This window comes from Vulpes lagopus, chromosome 4 (genome assembly GCF_018345385.1).
Source record: "Vulpes lagopus strain Blue_001 chromosome 4, ASM1834538v1, whole genome shotgun sequence".
Lineage (NCBI taxonomy): Eukaryota > Metazoa > Chordata > Mammalia > Carnivora > Canidae > Vulpes > Vulpes lagopus.
The window spans coordinates 26,909,955-26,931,111 of NC_054827.1; the positions used below are offsets into that span (position 1 = coordinate 26,909,955).

Below are 21,157 nucleotides of genomic sequence, written 5' to 3' on the forward strand. Positions count from 1 at the left end.
AACTGAGGGTAAGTCTTAAACCACTTGCTCCTCATTTAGACTTTCTCTTATGACCTTCCTCCACCAGTTTTTTGTTTTGTTTTGTTTGTTTTTTGTTTTTTTTTGTCTCAGCATACTGGACAGAAAAATGCAAGCACAGTGCAAAAATAGGTGTGAAAGTTGCATTTTAATTCAGATGCTATGGTGTTCCGGTAGTTACAGGTTTTTTCCCTGAGTTCTTCTCAATCATCATTGCATCTGCTGTTCTAGGGATATTTACGTTGAACGATAGCCATCTCCAGCCAATACAACTTACCTCAAGGCCATTATTCATGATTATAGCTCATGGTTTACAAATCATTCATTATTTTACTTAATTTCTTCAATATATAGAGCTGTTAGCCCATTTGTGAGTCTTGGTATACATAGTTCATTCTACTTGGGCTGTTTTCTCTTTGACATTGGGAAAAACTATTTTCCATTTTCTTCCTTTTTCAAAACTGCTACACTTTCAAAATTGCTAAATCTTCTCAAAGAAGTTTTCTTTATAAATTCAGTTGTTTCTCTTTATACTTCTATACATACACATTTGTGCTCTCTTTATGTTTGTTTGTTCTGCTTCTCCCATGTAAGTTCTCTTTTCTGTTTCTTCATAATCAGGACTCTACATAGTAAGGGCTTGGTCTGTGCTTAATTGGACCCATCAAAGTGATACATATTGATCTTCGGGGACAGGTTTAACATGGATTTGATAAATTAATACAGACTTATTTTCCCTGAGTTCTTCTCAACCATCATTGCATCTGCTAATTCTATATTTTCTCTTATAATAGATGTTTTAAGAAATAAAATTTGCTTTTTTAATTTTATTTTTTGACACTGAGTAATTAGGCGTCAAGTTGGAAAATAGAATGATCTGATCAAGTGGGCCCTGGTGTGGCAGTAAGAAGACCTGGGATTCTGTACTAGATTGCCTATAATTCTCTATGTGATCTTATAGAGCAAAATTAAGTGGATACAAAAGCCTATTAAATTGATTGGGTTGTTGTGATGACAAAAGGAGGTAATATAAAAAGTTCATTCTGCTACAGATCCAACAAACCATCTATGGTTTGTAGCATAAAATTATAAGTCTGATGACACTGATCAACCCATATTTTCAATCTCTCTAAAACTTCATATTTTCATATGAAACAAGGTAGTACTGTTAGCACTTGGGTACTTCAAAGAGTGTTGCCTGAGAAAAGAATAGATTTGTTGCGTGATCTGTCTACCTGTGAATATTCTGGTTCAGGTTACACTGTGGAGAAGCCTGAAGAAATGTGGGAAACTGAAGATTGTTTTAAATGTCGAGAATTTAAAAACTTGTCTGTGTAGCAAGATAAAATTGCTCTGAAATTGGCTAATGGATGGGTAAAAGGAAGACAAGCCCTTTGCCCTTTTACCTTTTATAAAGGTTAAAATGACATTGCTGGTGTGACTTCATGATTACTGTTGACCAAGTGCTGGATCACATGCTTGATATACTGTGAAATGGATGATAACATTGAGTTTAAGCTATGGTTGTGACAGATAAAGATATCCCATCATTCTTGACTTCAAAATTCCTCAAACTATGTTTTGAAAGAATTCTCCCAAGAGAATTCCTTAAGGACTACCCTGACTTTTTTTTTTACTAGGAAGAAAACCTTCAAAATATACCATGAGTCCAACTACAAACTTAGTCCAAAATGTCATAATCTCTCATCAAAACTACTAAATCTGCTTCCTAACTAACTAGCCCTTTTTTTGACTCTTGTTCCATTATAGTCAGTTCTCCACACAACAGCTAGAGTGATCTTCTAAGAATATAATTCTTTTGAGAATATAATTCCCAGTGCAAATCTCTCCAATGGTTTTCTGTTATAATCAGATGCAATGCAGATGCCTTGCCAGAGCCTATTAGAACTGAGTGTAATCTGGCCTAAGTTGGTACTTTCAACCTCATTTCATACCACTACCCCTATTCTTTGCTTTAACCAAATCACACTGGTTTTCTTGCTTTTCTTTGGCTATGCCTCAGGACCTTTGCACTTGCTCTCACCTCTGCTGGACACTCCCTCCTCCCCTCTGATTTTTGCCTGCCTGATTCTCACTTCACTTAAGTGTCTTTCCTAATGCCACCTCCTCTAATCACCGTATGTAAAATAACTTCCCTCACTCTTTTATCACTCTCTTTTCACAATTATCCTTCAGTTTTTTTTTATGACTTTTCACCCGAGGTCATCTAATATGTCTTCCTTTGTAGAATGTAAACTCCTTGAGATCAGGACATTATCTTCTTCTTACTGTATCTTCATATCTATAACAGTATCTAGTACTAAAGAGGTTTTTGACAAATGTTGAATGAGTGAACAGAGAAAAGAGTTATAGTGAGAGTCAAATATGCCTGATGTCAAATCCAAACCTCATCAGTTGCCAATTACTGAGAAAGATTAAGCATTTCTTTTCAACTCACTAAGCTTTAGTTTACATGTTTTAAAATGTGTCTAATGTTACCTTCTTCATTAGTTATTAGGAGAACGAAATGAAGTAAAAATAAAGCCAGCCCCAAACTGGGCAATCCTGAATATCCCCCTAGTCTGTTGTATGCAGATAATTGGGGGCACTGTCTATAAAGTGGGCTAGAAGCTCAGGGTTTTTTGTTTTTGTTTTGTTTTTCTTGCTTTTTGTTTAGTTTTTGTTTGTCTTGTTTTTTCTTTTGTTTTATCTTATCTTTTAATGACAGGATGATGTGCTGCTCAAGGGGCTGGTTAAAGCCCTCAGAGAGTTGTAGGCCATGAGTTTGAGATCCACTGGACTAGGTCCATGCAAAATGAAAAATAGATAAATGGAAAAACAGATGTCCTTGTGCTTCCTAATTCCCAGTTAGAGATCTTGTCTGCAGTCTGAGAAGGCTCCTATGGGTTTCTGTGGATGTTGTGGAGGGTACCAAGTATGCCCTACTTGCATTTAGATCCTCAGGCCTCTGCTGGAAAGGGTAAAAAACAAACAAACAAACAAACAAACAAACAAACAAAAAAACTAACTCCTCTGCTTGAGTGAGTGTGAGAACATGGGAAGAAGCAGAGAGACTGTTTCTCCCACCTTTGTTCTCCTCAGGACTATGTTTCAAAGTACAGGCCCACTTCCCCTTTGTTTCCTTTCATTTCTGCTATGAGACCACTTATAAAATCCCTGGAGTCCTGCCAAGCAAATGCAGTACTAAAGGTTTGCCTACTGGATAGCTTGTCTCAGATGAAGTAATCAGAGCTGGAGCAAGACAGAGCACAGCATAGATATAATGAGCTCATTATAATGTAATGTAATGTAAACACTTATATAATGCTTATGAGATGCCAGGTATTCTTCCAAGAACCGTTCACCTAATTCACTTAATCTTCACAATAACCCTGTTGGGGGAATAGCTGATATGAGCCCCATGATACAGGTGAGGAAACCCTGAGGCTCAGAGAGTAAAAGTCCAAGGTCACAGAGTTGGGCTGTGGCAGTGCGGAGCTGCAAGCGCCTTATGATGTCAGTGGTGCAACACCAGCCCCTTTGTCCCCAAATAGCCTAGCTCTGTTGCTTCCTTTAATGGCTGAAACTCTAGGAGAGAGAACCATGCAGGAGGTCTCAGTCATTTGAAGAGCTTTGGATGCAAGATTGGTTAAAAACTTTATCAGAGCCATCCACATTGGAAATCATAACACCTTAAACTTGAACACTTTTTGGTTTATGAAGCAATTTATTTATTCATATTCCCAAAAACCTTCTCTTGTATTGTCCATTGCCACTGCTGAGCCTTTGCTTCTTCATCCGTCTACAGTAATGCCATTGTCTTTACTCTCTGCTATGGCACAACCCTCCTGTGGTCCAGGGGAATCATGCTGGCTCTGTGAAGTCAGCCAACCTCTCCCTGGTCACCACTGTCACACCATTCATTATATACACAGTGCATGAAATGTTTCTGTTTGCTAATTTTTGTTCTTGATCTCATTTGCATTTATCTTCATTCCCCCAAGTGCATTGCCAATCCCCATAGGACTAAGAGTGGATCTGTTTTTCTGTTTTAATCATTCCTCAGTTTCTGCTGTAGATCTTTACCTCCAATCAGTGCTAAATTATTGCTATTAAGCTGAATGATCAGCCCCAAACCTGGAAATACACTGTTGCTTGGCTTGTTACTTTTGTAAGGATAGGGATAATAAGATTAGTAGCTAATATTTGCAGAGTGTACTATGTGGCATATTCAAGGGCTTTACATATAGAACTCATTTAATCCTGTCAGCAGCTCTATGTACTGCTATTATGAACTTCATTTTACACATAGGGAAAACATAGGGAAACTATTGCTTCTTGGGTAGCTAGTGTGTGGAAAGTCTAGTTTTACCACCCTAAAAACAGTGAATGTGCAAGAAGAGTTGCGTTGCTATGCCTTGGAATATCTACTGTTAAGGAAGCAGCATTATAGCTCAATGGATTGGAGGTTGATTTAGAAGATATTCGTAATTCAAGTATTCTTATTAAATTTATCAGTATCTCTTCTACTTACTCTCTTTCCTTTAGATACTGGGAAAGGACAGGACCTGAAGACTGTATCCTCTGCTGGAAAATGGGAGCTCTTTCTTGTGCATACTCTTAAGGAACATTTTTGTGTGACGGAGAACTCCGGTATTCATTTTCCTATTTATTATCTGTTTGATCTTGGCAGATTATTAAGGATCTTGGATCTGATTTTCCTCTTATTCCTGATACCCCCCCACCCCCACCGCCGAGGGCATTTGCTTAGCCATGTTAGGGTTGTGATCAAGGTTAAATGAGATGCTGTGTGTGCAAAGAACCAGGTAGGAAGAATGGCTGTGGCTCACTCAGTAAACGTTGGTGGCTGTTAGGTGCAGACATTGCCTTAAAATCCTAAATAAACTATAGGTTTGAGTTGAGTCAGAAGCCTTGGATTGGTGAATTGTTCACTTGCTACAGGTTGCAAGCTTTACCCTGTGCCACACAGCTTTGGAAATGCTTGTTTAGAAATAGCCCAGTAGGGTAAAAAAAAAAAAAAAATAGGTAGGTGATAGATAAGATAAGATAAATAGATAGGCTGGCAGGCTGTCATTTTGTACAACGTTATGAGTAAGACATTTATAGTTATTGAGCCAGAATTTCCACAGTATAGTAATAGAAAAAGCAGTTGCTTTTAAACTTCTTGTTCAATTTAACAATTATGGGTGAGTTAAAAATGTAGGCCATTTGAATTGGATTTGGAGGATAAAGTAAGATTCTATCCTACGATGGGGGATGACTCATAGAGGAGGTAGTTTGACCCAGTAGAAACAGCAGCTGATAAGGAGCCAGGAGACCCAAGTTCCTGGCCTGGATTTGCATGAATAAATTGTAATAGCCTTTGGGAAAATCCTTAAACATCTCAGTTTTCTAGTCTGAAAAATGAGAGGGCTGTGTTTGTGAATGGATCGTTCAACATACATAAGGTTCTACCAACCAGATCACTGAAAATGGAATGTGTTATCTATGGTCATTAGGAAGCAAAGTATTCTTGCTAGTGCAGTATTTTTTTGAGAGGATTACCATTGTGAACAACCACAACCCAAGAAAATCCATCAGCACTAGCATGATACAGACAAAAGTAGACACCTGAGAATCTCATAATATCCTGGGGTCATTGTTATATCCTGGGAAAGTATGGCCATGCTACATACAAGAGTTTTATGATGATGAGTCATTATAAGCAGAGGTTTTATGGATATCCATCAATGGGATTTTTAAATGTTTATCATGTTATGGATGTCCTATAGTGTACTTTGTGCACTGGTACATCTTGAGAAATAATTTATTGTTTGACAAAACTTTCTGAAGCTTGCAAATATAAAAACGAATTTGGGTTAGCTAGCTTTTCTAGTTTTTCTTGGCATTTTCTGTTTCTCCATATAACTTCAGTCACAGGTGTGAAGCCACATTTTTGTGCTGATTGCTTTTCTAAAAGGTTTAAGGTTTTACAAAGTCAGATTTTGAGTGGCAGCATTTTCTATTCTCTGTATCACCAACCACCTGCAAAATTAAAATAGGTCAAGTATGGAGCAGACAGATTAGGTGATTCCTTAGAAATATACACTGACATTAGGGGATCCCTGGGTGGCTCAGTGGTTTAGCGCCTGCCTTCAGCCCAGGACATGATCCTGGGGTTCTGGGATCGAGTCTCACGTCGGGTTCCCTGCATGGAGCCTGCTTCTCCCTCTGCCTGCCTCTCTCTCTCTCTCTCTCTCTCTCCCTCTCCATCTCTCATGAATAAATAAATAAATTTTTTAAAAAAAGAAATATTCACTGACATTAGAAGGGTGCCTCCTGTGGTATAATAGATGTGTTCTTGAGAGTTGTGAGAATTAAATTTTGAAAAATTGAATCCAATGTTCCTATTGGCTTGCATTAAGTTTTCAAAAAAAATGCTTTATCTTCAATTTCTGATGGATTGATTTCAATTAGCAATGGTTCTTGTCATCTTAACCCTAAATTACATAGCCTCCCCTTCCCCAACCCAATAGTTAATTATATATATATATGTATATATACATATATATATACACACATATATATACATATATATGCATATGTATATATATATATATATATATATATATATATATATATACACACACACACATATATATATATAGGAGCAAATCAGAGAAGCTTCTCTATGCTGTAACTTTGTGGATAGACCTGGGAAGTGTGTGTGTGTGTGTGTGTGTGTGTGTGTGTGTGTGAGATGGTGGTGGTGGTGGTGGTGGTATGATGAAGGACCTTGGTTTGGTGCTTTCTCTGCCACCAAGGAGTACTGTATCTTTGAGCAAGATCACTTTGCTTCTTTTAGCCACCATTTTTTCACCTGTAAATAATGATCTCCATTGGTCCTATTTGGCTCTAATATTCTACAAATTAGTGGCAAGAGGAAACTATAAATAATCCCATAATTTTTCTTTTTGTAATTTAATTATATTAAAGTGGATTATATCTGTCTATGAGTGAATAGTGACCTCCATTTATTCTTGTTTTTATTTAGATTTTTTTGACTGGTAAATTCCATTTTGGCTGGATTAGATTGAGAATCCTTGGGAGGCTTGTTCAGCATAGACAGATTTATTCACTTTTCATGCTGGATGAGGAAGAAGGAATATTTTAAAGATAGAGCTGACATGGAACATTAATTTGATTGAAGCCTTTCTGTGTGAGGAGTGATTATAGTGTCTCCATTGCCATAATGGAGAGAGATTAGCATGGATTAGATTATCCCACGTACAAAGGTTGTACAAATTGATAGCTGTTATTTGTGGGCTAGGCTGATCTTTACAGTTACTGGCATGACTTCTTAAGCAATATAGTCATGATTCCTTTCATGTGGTTTACATGTGGCAACAAGAGGAGAATATATCCCTTGTTACCAAAAACCTTGTGTCTCCCAATGAGAACTTGGCACAGAATCAAAAACACAAGATGTGTATGCACAATATTAAGGGGATGGCACCGGTCATCTGGCATGCTGTCTGCAACGAGAGCAACACTGGCCAAAGGCAGAAGAGTTCCTGAAACAGATGTTCAGTCAAGATGGCTAGGATACTGTCGAAATGTGGTCTAGAATAATTATGAACATAAGCCTAAAAAGGTAGCCAAGATATGGTTCTGAATTATAGCCAGCCATGGGATTATTATTTAATTCCAGTTTAGTGTCTTTCCTGCCAAGTATGTGCCAGACCTTCTGAAACAGAATCTGGTTTTTGCCAGAGGTACTTAGCAACTATATTTTAAGCTTAAATTCCAAAAAAGTAAAGAAGAATAAATTGCTTTCTGATGGGAGTAAGTTGTATTTCAAACAGAGTCTGAAAGCCCTAGGAAAGTCTCAGACTTTCCTTGGAAGAGAGGGGGCAGTCTTCCCCTCCACTGAACCCATCTGGATTTGTCATACCGCTGCCTTTCCTCATGTTTATAAGCAATTGGTATCTGTGGTCAGTGATTATTAGTACTTACATGACCACCCTTATTCCACCCTGTTGCTCACCTTCTCCCTCTTGCTTTTCTACTCCATGGAAAATGACCTGTTCCTTGATCTTTCAGATGTACCGAATACCTTCCTGCTTCAGGGTCTTCACCTAACTTTGCTGTCTGCTGGAAAGCTCCTCTTTCCTATAATTCAGGTCTCACTCCTCACTTTCTTCAGGTTTTTGCTCAGATGCTGTCATATCCACAGGTTTTTCTGGTCTTCACCAGCATTCTCTGTCATTTTCATCTTGCTGTGTTTTACCTTATAGCACTAATGAGCATCTGACAGATTACCTTTTTACTCGCATATTTTTTTATTTGTATTTTCCCTCCAGAATGAAGATGGAGGCTTGGAACAATGCTTGGTACATAGTGGAAGCTCAATAAATATTTGTTGGAACAATGAAGAAGTGGTTAGCATTGAATTTGTATTTGTTCATATACATTATACTGGGGGCTTCTAGAAGACAGTATTGGAATTTAACTTGTGACTCAAGCACTTAAAGAATCTTGGAGACCAGAGCTTCCTAAAGGACTGTTCATGCACTCAAAGCAATGTTTCACAAAATATAATATACATGTGAATCAACCGGTTATCTTAATAAAAGAGCATTTTCTGATTCAGCAAGTGTGGGAGTTGGGGAGTTGGGGACCTGGGGTTCTGCACATCTGACAGGCTCCCGTATGATGAGGTTGCTGCTAGTCTAAGGATTGTGCTTTGAGTAGCAAGGCTTAAAGGCATACATGGCAGAATTCAAGGAGTTCACAGAGCCAGGGTCATTATTTTGAATACCAGCTATCATTGTTGTAGCACAAAACTGAAGTGCTACTATCTGGAGTTTTCTGATTAACAGAATGCCAATAAACAGATAATTTATTAGACTTTTTAAAATAGAACTTTAAGTTGTTAGCCATACATAGTTGTTTTGTATGCAGGCCTGCATTATGTATATGTCAATTTCTGAGTAAATAGTAGAGAGCATACATCAGATTCTTAAAGGGGTGATAACTCTAAACAAGGGTTAGCAACCATTTTTTAACAGATGATGTTAAACAGAGGAAACTTTAGGTACCAAACCAAAGCATATCATAACCACATTGTTACAATGGTGACGAAACCAGCACATATGCTTGCAAATACTTAGCAAGATTGTGTTTTTACTGCAACAGTTTTTGCTAAACAAACAACTGACGTTTTAGGTTAACGTTTACCAGAGATGATATTTTCCCAGGGAAGTATTAGGTGAAAACATTTGCAAAATGCTTGGAACCCAACAATCCCAAGACAAATATTTGTTTTCCCCTAGCCACTGGAAATGGACCTGAGCTGGAAACATTGGCTAAAAATGAATATTTGGAAACTCTGAGACTCTATAAAATGCCATTGCAGTAGCTCACTGTCCTTCTAATCTGAGGCCAAAATACCCTCGAAGGGGCACTGGTGTAGAAAAGCTGTTTGCAGGCACAAAGCGAAAAAATAGCCCATCTAGAGCTGCATAGCTTTTCAGTCAGGAAACTTATCCCCAGGTGTGTTTTTCTCAGCCAAGGAGTGTGGGCAGTTTAGTTTCAGAAGTAATAATCCCTTGAAAGAGCAGGAGAAGACATTTGGAAGAACTGAGATGTTTAATATTAAAAGGCTCTACTATAATAGACATCTAGTACAAGGCTTGGTCAAATGTGTTAAGTCCTAGACTCCTTCACATTGTTATGGTATCATTGTCCTCATAATTGCCAATGAGGCTACCAGTCATCATAGTGGATAACATTTATTGAAGACTTAACATATTCTGGATAGTGTGCTAAGCACTTTCCATATGTTTTTTTGTATCATAAATACTTTTAAAAACTTATTTGCAGTAGGTCCTATAGTTGTCTTTGTTTTGCAGATCAATAAGCTGATGTGTAGATACATGGTTTATATTGTTCTAGGTGGCAAAACTACTGAGTGGTTGAGTTTGGATTCACATTTAGATATTCTGATATTAGAGCTCATGCTATTAACTATCATGCTGTACTCATAACCATAACACGTTGAGTACTGATAACCTTGGGGCATCTATTTAGTAGACCACATCTTAAAGTTCTGTGGTTTAATTTACCCTCAGGTGTAAAGAAAACAGATTTTATAAACTTCTATCAGCAAATTAACTATTCTAAATTATTTTTCAGAAGAAACGCTAAATACTCTAAAGGAAATTATGGTGAAATTTTTATTCAAGCTAGGAGCTTCAGTGTTCCCATTTCATGGAAGCATGGACTTTATGTGGCTCTGTAGCATGGCAAATATAACTTGTTATGCTAAAATGGCCTAGGGTGAAGATGAATGCAACTGTTTTTGAAATTGACCACTTTTTCTTAATACTCAATTTGTGCTTCTGAGAATTAACAGAATTTCAATACTTGAATCTGTGTATTGGACAGGGCTTTTAGTTGCACAAAACAGAATATGCACAGGATAGTTTAATCAGAAAGAAGAATGTATTGACAGATATTAGTAAGCTTCCAAAATCTTTGAGAGGGTGCCAGAGAGCCTGGTTCTGGGGCTACATAGCCATACCCCAAGACTTTTCTCTGATCAGATGGCTTCTCATAACCTATGATGTCAGGTATCTGTCTCCTGAAGTTGTTGAACCAAATGCCTCCCCAACTGCTCCTGCAGAATCCTGGTTCTCACTGGTTTGGTGCCCAGGTATAAGGTAGTATCTTAATTTTCTGACTTCCAAAACTGGACTCACAATGTGAGAAAAATCCCCAAATGTAGGAATATGTCCAAAGATGTTGGGCTGTCATCACAAGGCAGCCCCTGATATTGTGAAATATTCAGATAAATGTAGAATATCTTTTTCTTTATTGCTTTTCCCTCTCATTTCAGTTTCTTTGACTGCTTATTTCTAATTGAGAACAGACTCTGTTCATTCAGTCCCCCAAATGGCACTGTGTTAAGTTTACAAAAAGGCTATCATGGACTTTTTACAAATGATGAGAAAGATGAAATCTGTGTTAAAAAGGCAATAGAGGAAATGTGGTGAATTTGGCACTGAGCATTTTTAACTTGAGAGAAATAGTAGGACATTTAAGTGAATGTAGAATGGGCAAATGTGGATAACAGGTTGTGGCTCAGAAGTATACACAGGGATCTATGTTTGGGTGTGGGAGTTGCCCTCCAAGAATTGACAGTTGAAGCATTGGCCAGAGAATGTATGTGTTTTCTGATGTCAACAAATAGGACAGAAGATTGAACATGGGATCATGAAGGCCCTCCCCCACAGCTGTGCACATGTCCAGCTGCAAAGAAGAAAGGCAAGCCTGTAAAGGAATGGAGAAAGACCAGATAGAGAGTTCAGAAGATGGCTGTATTATTATAGTGTCATAGGGACTAAAGGAGGCAATATTTTGGAACTGAATGCCTTTATTGATTCTTCATTAAAATGTAATTTTAATGTAAAACAGGATTTGAAAGAGATAATATTTGAGGTGTGTCTTATACTTACCAAATTTGTTTTCAAATCATTATCATTTCATTTGATTTAACATAATTAAAATAATTAAATTAGAATTTTCTTTCTATGTGTGGTTAAAACAATTTTATTTTTATTTTAATCTAACTTAAATGTAAGGTCAAATCCAGTTTCCATGAAGTTAATTACATATTTGAAGAAAGGACCTTAAGAATTCTGTGTTGGGAAAGAGTACTGCATAGTGTCCAATACAGTTATGTATACCTCTGTGTAATCTTCCTCTTGGCTACAAACTGTCAGACCTGGATAGACCACCTCATTTCTCACTCAAAACATCCTCTGGGACTAGATAGGGAGCTAATGTTTCAGATTGGAAGAAATAACAGTTCACAGTTTATATCTAGGAAACATGAATTTTCAGTTTCTTACGTCTCTGAATAATATGAGAAATCAGAAAGCATATTAATTCATTCAGAAAATATTAACTTAAAAAAGCCTACTGTATGCCAAGGAATATGCTTGATGTGGTTTTAGGTTCAGGTAGAAGTAGGGAGACGAAGTAACATTTGCCTTTTCGTGCAAAGAAGTGAGATTTATTTTTACTTAGCAAGGAAAAGTGTATGCTCAATACTATATATGTTTAGAGTATACTCTGGCATGATAAAGGGAGGTTTGGTATCATGGAGGTTTCTTTTTCAGTAGCAAGAAGAAAAAAAAACCTAAATTATATGTGAATGTTATTCATCCCAGAAAGAAGTCCATTGAGTTTTCTAAGATGGGTTTGATCACCTTATTAATGCCAAGTAAGTTGCTCAGGTCATAGATTTTCCTGTTGTTGTAATGGTGGTCTTTATCTTTGCTCTGGTGATGTTCTTATCTCTTTACCTACAGACATCGTTGTGTTGACTTTGCATATATCACAAATGTAGCATCAGATTTCTGTTGTCCTTTAATAAACTAATTACCTAACCACAAATCATTTTGTTTAAAAAAAAAGAATGAATATGGCAAACCCAGAGAGGTACCCAAAGGATCATTCATGGATATATATGATAGAATAAGAATTTTAAAAATGAAAGAAATAACAATATTTATTTGAAAAGTTCTAACACTGTTAAATTCTCAGAAATTTATTTTTCTAAGGAGAGAATACTTTAGATTCATTGCATGTTTGGCAGTGTTATATATGTACTTCTCTTGCTGGGGACGTCATTTGTTTTTAATAATATATTTATCTGGATTAAAATATAAATTTGTTTTTCTAACAGGGCCATTGGTTGAATCAGTATTCTGCAATAATATAATTAACAACAACAACAACAGTTGGCATATATTGAGTCCTGACCATGTGCCAGGCATTGTTTTAACCACTTTACATATATTAACTCACATAATTCTCACAGTGGCTCTGGTATAGTAAAAACACATTATACTCCTATTTCACATATGAGGAAAGTGAGACCAGAGTAAGTAATTTAGGCACAGTTACACAGCTATGCGTATGAGAGAGTCAGATTTTGAATCCTGGTAGTTAGATTGCAAATTGGTTCTCTTCAATTCTATGCTGCATTGATAAAGATAATTACTAACCAAGTCATATTTTTTGAGCATAGTTTTAGATAATTAAATTTGGTAAAAGAATATAAGAAAGCAAGCAAGCATGGGGAATAAAGGAAGACTAAAAGGGAGAAAGATCACTCCATCATTGAATGAGCGATGTTAACATTTTGAATTAACATTTGGGATCTTTTGTGGTTTCATACAAATTTTAGTAGTATTCTGGTTCTGTGAAAAATGTCGTAGATATTTTGACAAGCATTAAATCTGTAGATTGCTTTGGGTGGTATGGGCATACTGGTTCTTCCAATTTATGAGCATGGAATATCTTTCCACTTGCTTGTATCATCTTCAATTCCTTCCATCACTGTTTTATAGTTTTTGGGGTACGGCTCTTTCACCTGTTTGGTTAAATTTATTTCTAGGTATCTTATTTTTGGTGCAATTGTAAATGGGGTTGTTTTCTTTTTCTTTTTTTTTAATAGATATTTATTTATTTATTTATTTATTTATTTATTTATTTATTCATTCATTCATTAGAGACACACACACACAGAGAGAGAGAGACAGAGAGAGAGAGAGGCAGAGACACAGGAGAGGGAGAAGCCCGCTCCATGATGTGGGACCTGATCCTGGGTCTCCAGGATCACACCCTGGGCTGAAGGTGGCACTAAACCGCTGAGCCACCTGGGCTGCCCTGGGGTTGTTTTCTTAATTTTTTTCTCCTACTTCATTATTAGTGTATAGAAATGTAACCAATATCAACTTTGTATCCTGTGATTTTACTGAACTCATTTATCAGTTCTATTAAGTATTTTGCTGTTTTTTTTCTATTAAGTATTTGCTGTTTTGTTATCTGCAAATAATGACAGTTTTATTTCTTCCTTACCAATTTGGATACTTTCTATTTCTTGTCTGATTGCTGTGGCTAGGACTTCCCATACTATGTTGAATAAAAATAAAAAATAATATGGTGATAGTGAACATTCTTGTTTTATTCCTGATGCTGGAAGAAAATTCATTTTTCACCATTGAATACGATGTTCATATTATAATATTCTTTTTAACACTTATGTTCAGGTGATATATTTTGGAAATGTTCCCATAGTATTATTTCAGTATGATTTTTATTTTTTTTTATTTTTTTTTTTAATTTTTTTATTTATTTATGATAGTCACACAGAGAGAGAGAGAGGCAGAGACACAGGCAGAGGGAGAAGCAGGCTCCATGCACCGGGAGCCCGACATGGGATTCGATCCGGGGTCTCCAGGATCGCGCCCTGGGCCAAAGGCAGGCACCAAACCGCTGCGCCACCCAGGGATCCCTCAGTATGATTTTTAAATGACTGTATTAAGATATGGATGTTCCATACTTTTTATGCATCCCTATTGTTGAATATTTAGATTATTTTCTATCTCTTGCTTTTAGGAATCAATGTTTTTAATAAAAACATAAAAACTAGCAGGCATTAGTATCAAACATTATAATTTATTCAAAATTAAAATATAACTGTAATTGACTAGTCTATATTTTCTCTTTCAGATTTGTTTACTTTAGCTTTATCCCCTTATGTGTTCTTCAAGACTATAATATATATTCAGGAAGGTTGACAAAGAGGACTGAAGTTGTATTTATTATTTTGAGTGAGATTCAGTGGATGATTTGATTCTTTGAAAAATTCCTCAAGTGTCTCAGCTGATGTTGAAAAGCCTCATCATTTAATATATATATATAGTCATCTAGGAAAATGCCATGTTTACCATTTTGTGTTGTGTTAAGGTTTTGGATATAGTGTATTTTCACCATAACATGCTATTTTTGAGCAGAATTTTCTCCCATATTTTCATTACAAATGGTACAGATAGCAAGATTCGTGAAAACCTGATATCACAAAATTTGATTTATCAGTCTACCATTAGTAGTACTTCTATCCAGTGATTCTATCTTCACAATGATGATTATTGTTTTCAATGATGAGTTACAGTAATATTCTTATGAAAGTCATTAATGGAAGATTAAATTGTGGGCAAGAGTAGGAGTTAGGAACAAGCATTTTGGAATCACATGGACTGAAAATGCAAACTTGGATCTGCTACTTTATAGTTGTGTAATTTTGAGCAAGTTACTTAACCTCTCTGAGCTTCAATTTTTTACCTATAAAATATGGTTGTGAAGATTACATGAAATAAGTCACATATATAGTGTCTGAGCTTTAGTAAGCCTTCTGTAAATATTAGCTTATATTATCATTGGTATAATTATTAAGTATATTTTATCCTACTCCAGTGAATATGGAATACAGATCTTCCTTGACTTAAAATGGGATTACATCTGTATAGGTCCATTGTAAATTAAAGACATCATAGTTGAAAAAGCATTTAGTACTCCTAATCTGCCAAACACCATAGTGTAGCTTATTCTGCATTAAATGTGCTCAGTGTGCTTACATTAGTTGGGCAGAATCATCTAAAAGAAAGCCTATTTTGTAGCAAAATTTTGAATATCTTATGTAATTTATTGAATGTTATACTGAAAGTGAAAAGTTGAATGGTTGAATGGGAACAAAATGGTTGTCAGAGTATCAGTTGTGTGTTCTCATGATTGGGGGACTGATTGGGGGCTACAGCTCACTGATCTGCCCAGAATCATGAGAGTCCTACTGCATATCGCTAGCCTGGGAAAAGATCCAAATTCAAAGTTCAATTTCTACTGAATGCTATTGCTTTCACACCCTCATAAAGTTGAAAATCATTAAGTCAAACCACTATTAAGTCGGGGACCATCTGCATTGGTTTTTATGTGCAGAATCGAAGCAATTCTCTCCTATAGTTGCTAATTAACCAAGGTATGGGATTCATTGACTGGGGTTGACAACAGGACACTTACTACATACAGAATTTTAGAATGATAAATCCTGAAGAGTTTGTGTCCTATTTAATAACAACAGCAGAATAATGGAATTCCTTTAGTGTTCTTTCATGTATCATGTATATTTATAACTATTTAGCCTGCCCTGAATTTTTCAATGTAAAACAATTTTACATTGTTTATTTTGTGTGATTAATGCATGTATAGAACCTACTGTGGGCAATTACTTAACCTTATTGATTTTGATAATAATTATAAACTCAAAATGCATAAACAGCATAGTTCCATGTATCATTTCAGAGATTCTACTGACAAAACAGTTTCTCCAATGCAAGCATCATGATTTGATTCTAGAATTATATTTTTTTAAAAGATTTTTATTTATTTGCTTGACACAGAACAACCAAGGGGGGTGAGGCGGGAAAGCCTCAAGGAGGGTGAGCCTAATATGGGGCTAGATTCCCGGACTCTGAGATCATGACCTTAGCTGAAGACAGATGCTTAACCAACTGAGCCACCTAGGCTTCCCTAGGATTATATTTTATATTGACTTGAAATGAAAAGTTATTGTCTCTGGTTTGACACAACAATAAAAATATTGTTCCTCCTCTGTGGCCTGACCTCAACTGATTTTTCTGTAGTATCTTATTAATAGTTGGGCTACTTCCTAGGAGAACATTTTTGGTGATCCATAGGTGAAGGCAAAACTGTTAATGCCTTAGAGGAGAAAATAGAGCTATCACACATTTTTGTTTTTGTAGATTTTGTTTAGAAAGATTACTTGCAGAAGTCAGAGACCAAACTATTAGGAAAAGCACGTTCTGAGTTATGAACATCTTTTTTGGTGGATTTTATTTATTCATTTGACAGCAAGTATATATAAGCAGAAGGAGGGAGAGAGGGAGATGGAGAAGCAGCCTTCCTGCTGAACAGGGAGCCTGATGTGGGTCTCCATCCCAGGACCCTGGGATCATGACCTGAGCCAAAGGTAGATGCTTAACCAATTGAGCCACCCAGATGCCCCAGAGCTATCGACATCTTTGGTAATGGAGAAGAGAAGAACAATGTATAATCCATCTGAAACTACTTTTTCTTGACATCTACCAATCCTGTGGACAGGGTGCAATTAAATGACACTTTCAAAAAAGTCATGAAAGAAGAAAAACATTTTAAAAAGTTATACTATTTGAACAAAGGTAAGATAAAACATTGACAGGATAAGAGAAGAGATATATTTAGAATAGGCTCAGTCTAAGGTAGAGTGATTTCTTTTAAGCCTAAGTCTTGATTACTCTGCCTCTTGTGTAGTGTAAGTCAGACCCCATGACTCCTAGAGAGTCCTGGCACAGAATTCTAGTGGGGTGCATTCTATTCTAACCCAGTTTCTGCCTCTTTTTTGCTTTTTTACTTTCAGCAAAAAGCCACATAACCTCTTAGTCTCCAGTTATTCATCTATAAAATGAAAAGTTTGTATTGGGTGGTCTTAAAGGCTCATTTGAGTTCCACCATGATATAACTTGCAAATGGAAATATCTTTGCAAATGTGTTATGTAGCTTGCTCTCAGTTTGGGAATAAGAGCTATAGGCATTAGAGTATATTAAACTGAAAATCTTTCTGTGGGAGTGGGTCTTTATATGTGTACAGGAGTCTGATCTTATGTTGAGTAACACTTCTTGCAGCTGATGCTTACTGTTACAACATGTACACAGGTGAGTCAGTTTAGTTTGCTATGTTTAGATTAACGTTCTCAGACATTATTTCTATATCACCATCAGGAAGTGGTAGATTTGAAACCTATCCTATATCACCTTGAGTTCATAGAAATAAGAACATTCTTTTATTTCATTCCTTTCATTGTTTTAAAACAACTTTAGATAAACCTATTTTCTTCTCAAGTCCCCAATAATATTTCCATGTAGGATGGCTTTTACAGTCTTAGAAGCACAGTATTGTTCATTGTAGGAAAATGTCTTCTTTGAGAGTCTTCAAGATTATGAGCACATTTTAGGATATTAATCCAAGGACCCACTGTGGTATTAGGTCACACTAAAGAGATATTTTGTAGGATTTGTTGTGACCATCAGACAATACATACCTTTGAAAATGTTAAGAAATGTGTGAAACACACAGTGCTAATGATACTAGCTAACAGTTACTGTCAAAAAATATGAATAAGGCACTTTTAGTGCCATTTTTCAGATGACAAAATGAAGTGCAAAGCAGTTGGCCAGCCATCACTAAGTGAAGGAGTCATAATTCTTGAACAAGTAATTTTTCTCTCACACTGCCTCACTATAACGATAAGTATGTGGAAACTTCTAAAACCTTTAATGTGAATGTTAAGAAAACATTGTATTCTGGGATATTTTATAAACCACTCATCAAAACCCACTGATGTTAGAATTGTTAATTCTCCCTATTCTTTCATATTTTCCCCATGCAAGACACTGGCCTGGCTCAAAAATGCTTGACTCTACTGACAATACTGTTCTCTGGATCTCAAGTTCTCCAATGTAATATGAAAGGGTTGAGTTAGAAATTATGGAAATTCCTAAGGTCCTTATTAGTTCAGTACCATCTGCTTCATGGAGTTGTGGAGTTTTTCTAGATGCTTACAAAGTGTTGTAGTGGACTGGCCCTTTACACTGGAGGAAAATATAGTCAATAGGTTCTTTGTAGTGTGAAGACTGAAAGTGGGGCGGAGGCAGAAGTTTTGTTTTCTTACTTTTTGTTGAAGCAGGCTGTTATTGACTACTGCCTAGGATGTTTGGGATTAGTCACAGAGCAGGAGGCTCTTCATGCCAGACTGGCAGTGAGTCATACTGGGTAAGCACAGGACCAATTGCCACACATGGGAATGGGGTACTGGGGCTTCCCATGGCAGTATTAATAATAAAATGATAAAAATCAATGTGATCTTAGAAAGCAGCTGAACTTTCTAACTTTATAGCCAGGGGTCAAGGAAGTGAGGACAATTGTGCAAGTTTGTAACTTTAGCATGAAAGTTGAGGATGGAATTCAGGTCTCTCAACTTCATATCTAACTTCTCACTTATATTTAGTTATGCTAAATGTCATACTTCCTTTTGTTTCCATTGCTATGATAGTCCTGGATTGTAATACCATAAGAATATGGTCACTTAGTGAATTTGTGTCCATTATATTTCATACACAACTTGGGATGTGTCTGTTTTCTTTATATCAAATCAACATAAAGTGCTTGAAAATTAGATTAAAAGTTACACAGCAAACATAGTTACATACTAAGATCATTTTATGGCATATTATCATTTTTAAGCAAATTAAATAATTACTGCTCAAGGATTCATATACAGCAACCACATGCAGACAAGAAACAGAAAGGAAGCAATAGTGGCTGCCTTTTGGATTCCACAGGGCTTCTGTTAGGTGAAGCCTTATTTAGCATAGTTATGATGCAGTAAAGGAAGTGCAGTTGACCTTTGAACAATGTAGGGGTTAGGGGCACCAACTCCCATGCAACTGAAAATCTACATATAACTTTTGACTCCCCCAAAACTTCTAATGTCTTTTCCTAAGTAAGCTTTATTGATAAGATAAATAGCAGATTTAACACATATTATGTATATGTATTGATAAAAGAAAATGTTAAATCACAAGGAAGAAAAAAAACAATTACAGTACTGTAGTATGTTTATTGAAGAAAGCCCACACATAAGTGGACCCACACAGTTCAAACCCATGTTATTCAAGGACCAACTGTATACCACCCACCAGTAAACATTTCAGTGGTTCTAAATTGGGAAACTTGCTGATACAAGTATGAAAGGATGACTAAAATATATATGTTCATTGAACTAGGGATCAAGAGATTAAGAAATCTTAAGGAATTGAAAGAAAGAATATAGGCTTCCTAAAAGTATTCAGGTATAAAGGAATCATAAACAAGAAACCCTAAAAACTAATAGTGATGGAGGAGAGGTACTGGCTTGGTAGTAGATTTGGGTTTGCAGTTTGAAAATCCTCTCTCTAAACTGCATGAAAACTAATAATTGTGCTAATAATCTTGATGTTGGTAATCATAAGCTGGGTATGCAGATTTAGCTACATGATTTTATGCAGATCAATTAACTTCTCTGAACGTCTAATTCCTCATATAGGAATTGGCCTAGAATATATTCCTTGGCTTAAACAATCACTGTTGGACAAAGAATCTTATAATTAGTATTTGTAGCTTGGTCAAGAGGTAAAATATTACAATGATTTATAACTTAAATGAGTAACTTCATTTCTTAAACTTACATGGTGGGCATGCTTTTTGAAATCATTCATAGATACTTCACATTGCTTAATGTTAAGGTATTTTAGGACTATAACACAAAAAGGAAACTTAGAGATAGTCTAAGTTTCCATACTTCCAAATTTTATCAGTAAAGGTAGTGAGACCTTAGAGGTATGACGTTACTTACCTCGCTGCTTACTGGTAGAGCCCAAAGGAAGAACAGATCTTCATGATTCTCAGTAGAGATTTGTGGGGTTTTCTTCCTTCTGTAGGAAAGATGATAAGTGGGTTTTCTTTCTCATGCCAACTCAGATCAATTGATATGGCCTGCCTGATGACAAAGATTGTGAAGTAGAGACTCAGGTACTATAGAAAAGACAACTATTATGGATTAGTGCTCTTTGCTATGTGAACAGCATAGAAGATAGTATATATGTTTGCTACTTCTTCCCAAGGCTATTCTTTATACATGTTCCTTGAGGCTAAACTTTCAATATTTCCTCTATCTTGCTTGTAACTGCCATCACTCACGTATCACTTAGAGTAGGGTACCTTAGATAACACTAAGAGAAGCAATATGTCTCAGTGGACCAAACATAGATTTGATCATTAGGATCATTCTCAGTGTTTGGATGGATCCTCATTGGGTTTTCCTGAGCTGTTTCTCATTTCTCATGTTGCTAAATGTTTTAGGCTTCTGCATCAGCATTGTGTGTCTATCTGACAAGGATTTCGAGGCTATGAGAGCAGGGCCACAGCCCTGAGTATAGGCTGGTTCTAGTTTGCCTCTTATTATAAGATGGTGAAATATAGTAGAAGAGGAAAGGCAGATAGCTTGTCCTCTATGGTTCTGAAAACTTAAAATCCAATTTCCAACAGCTTAATTTTATTCCTGGATATGGGATTTCTGATAATATGATGTTGAAGGAAGTTTTCTCCCACAGCTGCATGCTCTGGCTCCTTGGT

General features: G+C 36.3%; 1 protein-coding gene across 2 annotated transcripts in view; it reads left to right on the forward strand.

Moving 5' to 3' along the window:
* Positions 1–21,157, forward strand: part of NRG1 (neuregulin 1) — a 1,076,683-nt gene that overhangs the window by 143,937 nt on the left and 911,589 nt on the right. The gene's annotated exons all lie outside the window — the stretch shown is intronic.